This window comes from Amphiura filiformis, chromosome 20, assembly GCF_039555335.1.
Source record: "Amphiura filiformis chromosome 20, Afil_fr2py, whole genome shotgun sequence".
In the NCBI taxonomy this organism is placed as follows: domain Eukaryota; kingdom Metazoa; phylum Echinodermata; class Ophiuroidea; order Amphilepidida; family Amphiuridae; genus Amphiura; species Amphiura filiformis.
This window is the reverse complement of record NC_092647.1, coordinates 36,155,201-36,163,918: the sequence shown is the minus strand read 5'-3', so window position 1 is coordinate 36,163,918 and position 8,718 is coordinate 36,155,201.

Sequence of the window (8,718 nt, the reverse complement as noted above, 5' to 3'; positions counted from 1 at the left end):
TTTTTAGGGGGATTGTTCCCCTTAGAAAAATTTAGGGGGGCGTGTCCCCCGCCCCTCCGATACCACCGCCTATGCAAAATACTGTAACTGACACTGTCTACAGGCTGCCTTTAAATCAGAGGCCCTAATTGGAACATAATTTTAAACCAATGCAGAGCTTTTTGTCTGCCGAAAAATTAACAATATTGGTAAATAAAACAAGTAAAACACACAAGTGCAAGTATTTGATTTATATTGCGGTGTTTATGTCGCGTTTTGTATGTTTGTGCAATTACTATAGAGCAGTTTAATTTAAGAAATACACTGGTCCAGTATTCGTTTCAGGATCAAGCTTGAATTAGCGGTACAATTAATCAGTGTCTCTGCAAAATCTGCAATTTGTTCCAAATTTAATCAAGTCATTTGCGTTCGTTTTCCAATTAACTGTTGATTATGGTACATGCTTCTTTCACATAAGCTTAGGATACGGTTCAATATTGATAGGCCTATCTAGAAAAAAAAGCTTACTTGCACAATTTTAGTTGAGTCAATCGGATAGCTACGCATAATTACATGTATGAGTTTGGTTCCAAATGGTGCTAACTCCAAAGGCTGCTTTGCGTACAATTCATAATTCATTTGACGATATTCCTAAGAAGTAGCGGTGCCAATCTAATAACATTGGACCACTGAGGATAGTTAACACAATTTTTGGGTTTCTTAAAATAAACCGCAAATCTCTTTAACCTCCCACGTGCGAAGAAGAGCATAAATATAAAAGATTTTTTTTTAATTGCAAAAGGAGCTGAATCCAATGGCAGTCATTTTTAAAACTTTGCATTTTGAATAAGGCAGCTATTAGATTTAGCACATTTCGGAACCAAGCTCTTCATATATAGGGCAGTAGTTGAACTTACATTTCATTATCGAGATTATAACTTGATCAAAGGAGCTTCTATAATACCGAAACCTTTGCGGATTTCTACCACGGCGAGTGCGGGATTGTTTTAAATAGAATAAAGTGTTTCAACACATGGTAAAATTCAGGTTGCTGTACGACGTTACGGAAAATAGAAGAGCTTGTGTTACCAATATAATATGATAATTTCCGATATTAAATGACATTGTGTTTATATAGTTCCTTTGAATAAACAAAATCTGCTATGATTTTGTTTACACAAATGTTGATTGTCGCACACATGATAATGTCTTATTTATTTGTAATCAAATAGAAATCTGGAAATAAAACTCACTCAGTATACTACATTGCGTCTGGAATTGAAACACCGAACTTCTTGATTGTTGTTGACGAACGTATGCACTAATTTGACGAGCCAAGTGGTGGTCAGAATTAATTCCGCCATTACTGGTGTTGTAAATGCCCGAGATGGTAACAAGTCATTTTGTGCAAGTCAAGTCCAAGTCACAAGTCCTTTTGTCCAAGTAACAAGGGTGTGGCGTCATGATGGATGACGCCACACACCCAGTCTGATAGGTTAAGACCTTTGAAACAGCGGTTCGTGAAGTTGCTGAGAAAGTTATTGGAAAGCAAGAGCCATGCGGACTGCCAAGTTGGGTATCAGATTCAACCATCAGACTTAAACTTGAAAGGGATGAGGTCAAAAAGCGGTACTCCATTTCAAAGTCTCGCCAAGCTAGAGAAAGATGGAGGAATTTGAATGCCAGCCTTAACAACTCTTATAAAGCTGGATGAGCTTGCTACCCTCAATAAGCAGATGGAAGACCTGAAGCTGGCCGACGAGATGGGGAATTACACCACCACCTAGAAAATCATACACTTGCTTTCTTGAACTCAAGGAAAGGAATGAAAGTCAAAAAGAAAGATGGAACAGCCCCAACCAGTGACCATGAACTGCTTGAGGAATGGAAGGAATGTCATTAGCTCACTCCTTAACAGCGACAGTGGCACAGCAGCTTCAGAACTTCCTGCACCAGCTGTTGATGATCTTCCTATCATCACTGAGCCCCCAACTCGTGAAGAAGTAGTCAAAGCAATAGTAGCCATGAAGACCCAACAAGGCAGCAGCATTGTACTGTACTATAACTGCCCCGGGATAACTGCTGAAGCACTTCAGGCCAGGGAGGAGGGGATAGCATGATTGATATGATTCTCGAATTCTGCATGGACGTATTCTCAACGCTGACACCGCCACGTCAGTGGGTCACAAATGTAATCATTCCTCTACCAAAGAGAGGCGACATCTCTCTCATGACAAACTACCGTGATATGTCCATTGCCGCAAAAGTGTGTACAACAAGATCCTTTTGAACAGGATCCGACCTCAAATTGATCCTTTACTGAGAAGCAACCAGGCTGGCTTTAGATCAGGTCGCAGCAAATACACATTTTGAGGAGGATCATGGAAGGCTTCAAGGCTTCCCGGGACCCTTGACAGTCACTTTTGTGGACTTCAAAAAAGCCTTCGACTCCATCAACAGGTCCGTCGTGTTTTCAGTGCTGCGGCATTATGGAATACCAACCAAAGGTTGTGGTAAATGCCATCCAGGTGCTATACAAGAACTCCAATAGTGCCGTTATGGTAGATGGAAGCAAGGAGGTTAGATATAGAAAGGAGAGGAAATAGATTACGTAATGCTATGTTCTTTTGATGCCAAATTTGAGTTTCCGCCAAGCTATTCATCGAGAGGTACCTTTTGTTCGGGACAAAGGGCTTTCGCCATTAAATCGGTTACTGACCTGACAGCGCATTAACGCTATGATAGGCAGGCTACTGTCAATAAGTGATCAAAATGAAAGTCACGTGAAAGCGCCTACACGAACCAGAGGTAGGCCTACCTTTTGTTCTAATACCACCCAAGGGTGTGCTTGAGTTGTCGCATACACACAAAGGCACACTTTACCATCGATGTAGAATTATTTACCACCCATCTTAATTTAGGCACCTCATTTAACATGTTTAAATAAATTCAATAGAGTTGTTGATCGATTACCCGTAGCAACGTATCATTGCTACCAGCAATATAGGTGTATCTCTGTGTTGTTATCATGGTTATAGGCCTGTTCAATAAAATCAAATGGATTTCTTAAGGGGGTACTACACCCATGTGGTAAATTTGTGACTATTTTTGCATTTTTCTCAAAAAATATTTACACACTGGTAAAAAAAAGTTATGTATATTATTGGGGCAAGGAATCCAATTACTACACTGAAATTTCAGTGACTCAAGACAAGCGGTTCAGTATATGTGATAGGAAACGAGGTACATCCCAGTGGTACCTCATTTCTGGTCATAAATAACAAACCGCTTGTCTTGGGTCACTGAAATTCCAGTGTAGTAATTGGATTCCTTGCCCCTATAATATAGATAACTTTTGTTACCACTGTGTTATTAGTTTTTGAGAAAAATGCAAAAATAGACACAAATTTATCGAGGGGTGTAGTATCCCCTTAATATCACGAATATCCATTTTAAAAGCCAGGGCCAATTGAGGTAGTGAAGGAGGGGTCGAGATGTGAAAAGAGGAGAAGCGGATGGGTGATTGAGATTGTACGGGGAGGGGAGGAAGACAAAAAAAGAAAGGAAGAGGGGAGAAGGAGAGAGAGGAGAAGGAGAGCGAGGGAGTCACAGGGTTCTAAATTACATAGGCGTAGTTCGGTGGTGGGTTGGGGGATAAATCCCCAATATTTTGCCAGGGGATGGTCGATATAATCACTCCCCCCATATTGACGCATGTGTATTGGTTTCTGTCGAAATTAACCTCATATTTGGCCATTTTAGCCACAAAATGCCATTTTTAGCGATTCGCGCGAATTTATTCCACTTTTGTCACCATATTTCACCAGTTTAGTTTCAATAGGCCTATGCTAAAATTTTCGCGCGCATTTGCACCATAAGGTTCACTATACTGGGTACTTTAAAAAAAATCCATCCACCCCTCCTCCCCTCCCCACCCCTCCATGTCAAAAAGAAATCTACGCCACTGCTTAAGTGTGTGCATAAGAAAAGTGCAGAGAAAGGAAAAGAAACGAATGAATAAAGAAACTAATAATTATTATTATAGAATCTAAGCATATAAGTTATAAAAGTGCAGCCATTCAATTGAAACCATCTACAATCAGACCAACACTTCTCCACTGGTTGCCAGAGTCAAGATTCATCAACTCAAATTTCTCGGCCATATACTGCGTCTTGAAGACGACGAGCCTGTGAAAGAATAATGCCCTTTATATTCCACCACATGGAAAGAGGAAACCGGGACGGCCGCGCACACTGTACTTACAGTATGTCCAGCAGCACCTCCTGGGAGATACTGAAGGGATGCTGCAGCCAAACAAAATTATTTCACTTGCCCAAGATCGCAATAGAAGGAGAAAGCTTCAAATTGGAACGCCTTTGGAGAAGCCCATCCCTGCCAATCTTACCAAAAATCTAGCTGTTTGAGACAACTTGTGTTACTGTCTTTCTGTATGGGTGTGAGTCATGGTTAATCACCAACGACATGGAAAACAAGATCAATGCCTTTGCAACATTTTGCTACAGAGTCATGTTATAAACATCAAGTGTGTGGATCGGATCCCAAATGAAACCATCTACAATCAGACCAACACTTCTCCTCTGGTTGCCAGAGTCAAGATTCATCAACTCAAATTTCTCGGCCATATACTGCGTCTTGAAGACGACGAGCCTGTGAAAGAATATGCCCTTTATATTCCACCACATGGAAAGAGGAAACCGGGACGGCCGCGCACACTGTACTTACAGTATGTCCAGCAGCACCTCCTGGGAGATACTGAAGGGATGCTGCAGCCAAACAAAATTGTTTCACTTGCCCAAGATCGCCATAGAAGGAGAAAGCTTGTAGTCGCCTGCTCCGCGCGCGCAGCCGACTGATGATGATGATGAACAAGTAACTCAACTCATTTTGGAAAAGTTGCAAGTCAAGTCACAAGTCATCAAATCGCAAGTCAAGTCACAAGTCACTTGTTTATTCAGCAGTTGATCATGGTGTGATTTGTTGACGGGTATTCAAGATAACGGAAATTAAATTTAGGTTCGAAATCAGTACTAAATACTACTAATGAAGACCGATAGTTTCCGATACACTATCATATTCATAGTAAAGCTTAGTAATAATCACTACTCCATTTAGTTTTTAAGAATTACCTTCTTAAATTGTAACATGTTTTGGTTAAAAAATGACAAAACCCCTCAAATACCGTGACTGTTGCCATGTGAACTGAATAGAACTCTTGGATTACATAATTACTGACATGGCAGAAAGATTCCCCAGAATAATTTGATATATTGTCCATTTGAAAACTTTTGCGAAATCGTTATATAATCAGCAACATAGCCAAGGGGCAAAGCCAAATTTTCGTCCCATTTTTAGTCATTTTAAATGGTCTTTTACTCCTTGCCGCCCCAATTATTTCATATGTGCGCAAAATCTGTGGGGCCCTTTTGTTCGGCTCCCTTAGCAACGCAACTGAATAGTGCATAGGATCATTACAAAAGAAAATTCCTTTAAAAAGGAATGGGCGCCCAATGTGAGCTGTGATGTGGCGGTGGTGGTGGAGGTGACGAGTATAGCAGAGATGCCACTAAGTACCACTCAAAAAGTCTGAAAAACCTGAAATAGCGTGTAAATTTAGAACAAATAGTCACAAAACGGGCTGAAAATATATAAAAGTGCGGAAATTTTGACTTTATAATATAAAGTAGGAATTCAGACAAAAGTAGGAAAAGTGGCATCTCTGGTATAGGGCTGTTAAGACCCCCTTTTTCAGCACCGCTGTCACCCAAAGACCCCATATTTTTTATGATCACATGTTTTCGTGTATGTCATATTATCTTAGCAGATTGATAAACACAGTAAAAATCGTAGCTACTATTAAATAATAATAACAGCAATAACAACAGCACAACCCTGTTGTTGCTACATCTATATCCAGGGCCAGATTTACCTTTTTGGGATTTGGAGGCCCTAAACTCACCGTGAGGCAGGCATGTGCACTCAAGTGACGAAGTTTTGGTTTACAAATAGGGAGCCTACGAAAAGATCAAGATTGGCGGCGGAAGAGGGTCCAGCATATTTTGTTCTGATTTTAATAGGACATTATTTGCATGCGACAAAACTGGGATGAAAAGCTGTCCATCATATGAAAATTTTATAGATATCGATTTTTTCCAAAAAACACCAAAAATAGAGGTCTTTTTGGTAAAAAATGTATTTATCTTCAAGATGAAACTTCAAAATTGTCAATTGATGGTCGGCTTTTCATCCCAGCTAAATATACATATCATTCATTATGGGTCTCTTCTATCCAGTGATACCAAAATAAGTACAACTTTCTCCACATAATGTCGCTATGATGTCACAATGTGAGAGCGTCCATGCAAATTTGGGAAATCTGACTATGTACTAAGTATAGACAAAATAGGCTAAAAATTCTACAAAAATTCGATTTTCACCAAATTTTCTCCCCAATATCAGAGGAAATGACTATTTCAACCTAACAGGTACAATGTAAAAAGTCTGTAGCTCTTGGAATGAAAATCATTTTACGGTAGAAACCAATGGCGGGCCTCACCACCCCTCCCCCAATGGTCATCTTTGACGACCAGTCCTACCCCTGGGTAAGGCGCAGGGGTAAAAATTTTATCACTAAAATAAGCGCTAAGGATTGATCTACGATAAACTTAGGTCGTTTGGGCGTAAACGCATGCGTTTTTTGTGATGGATAAAAAATCGGGGGGGGGGGGGGGTAAATAACAAAATATCAACTTTTAATAATTTGCCATCTGATGTGCTCTCAAGTACAACAAAAAACTTTACAAACATTGCTATCCAATTCCTTAATTACTGGGAAAAAATTGTTTCAAATTATAAAGTGAGGAAATTATTTCTACAACCCTTATTACAAAGTGATGAAATTATCAAGGATCTTTTTCATCACTTTGTGATGACTCAATTTTCATTACTTGAACATTTTACGGGAATTTTTATCACATGATAATTTTCAGGCAATTCTAATTACGTATATTCATTATTATATTATAAAGTGATAAAATTTGTGAGGATAATTTTCATCACATAATAACTTCCAAGGTAATTCTTATTGAAATTTGTGACGACTGTTTTCATCACTTGGGAACATTCGAAAACAATTCTTGTGTATAACGTATCATAAAGTGAGGAATTTGTTTCTGGATGTCATGAAATTATCAAGTTAATTATTTGTGTATAGGAAACCCGTAAGTAATATAAATTTGTGATGATAATTGTTATCAGAATTCTTATGTATTATATTAAAACGTAATGAAATTTGTGAGAAACTAGTAAGTCACTTTGTGAGGATATCATATTTTATTACTTTTATTTATCAATATCCCTTTGACGTATACAATAAATGATACATACATGAAATTAACAAATGAATAGTTTGTTTCATCTTGAAATTCTTATAATCATTATCACGATATTGACATCTCCCAATTTCAATCCTTTACCATTTATGACAAGCAGGAAACATATCACTCTATTAGTTACAAATTCCAGTTTTAGTATTATTTGTGACACAACCTGGTCCATGGGGGCCAAAGGCAGCAAATTTGAAATTGAAATAAAGGCAAAAATATGAAGTAAAAAACTTTAGAACAAAGTATGTTAGACCTTTGGTATTTTCAGTATATGATAGCCTAATGTTTGTATAAGGTAATAGTAATAGTAACTCAATTTTCAAAAATGCCTCCTTTGGCCCCCATTGTGTCACATTTAGGAATCAATTATTGTCTTTATAGACGCCGGCAGAGATAAACTCAGAATGTTGTGTCTGACGCGCACCTGTCAATCAAGTACAAACCTGTTACGATTGGCTCTTTTGCCGAATGATCCAGTTCATTATTGGATCTGTGTCACGCCCCTCAAGGATGACATCAGAAATAACATTCAAAGATTATCTCCCGGATTTATCTCTGCAACTGTAATCCTCTTGCAAATGAGGCAGATTCAAAACTAACAATTTTCAACCATTTGACCTTTGTCCAAAGCTTAAAACTATTCAAAATTTAGAGGGTTGAGAACCAGAAAGCCTTAACTTGCAATGGTTTTTATTGTGAGTTGAGGCTTTCTGGTTCTGGACTCTTGATTTATATGGGGTAACTTTAGTTGAATTTCTAAAAAAAATTGATAACAAGAAAAAAACCAGCTCTTTTGAATTGTGTTGAGAAGTGTCGCTACAGACTTTCATTCCTACTTTATTCCAGACGTATTGAAAGAGGGTTGCCTTGATCAGTGAACTTGCAATACCTTCCACAAATCGACTGCTCAGTCGTGGGCAAGTGCAATAGCTGCCATGTGCAGATGATTACAATATGCTGTGTGTAAATTACCAAATGTTCACAAGGCAGATATTGCACTTACACACTTCTGGCACCGACTTCGAAATGCCCTCTGTAAACTCATCCTAGCCTGCATGTCAAATTTTACTCTTATACTGCATTGCTTTTAGTCTTATCACTTACCACACCTACACTTCTTCCAAAAATCTTCCTTTTTTTCACTTTTTTCTGATTGAAACTGAAGCCTTCAAATTTCACCACAATACAAAAATGGTAAATGACCAGTGATAAGAAACCCACTCAATAACTTTTATTCCAAGTTTTATTTTGCAAATGTAAACATTGATGAAAGGGCTCCATCTTTACATTACAGCATTTGTAAGTGACAGTATAATGTCAAACTTTGTAGTTTTG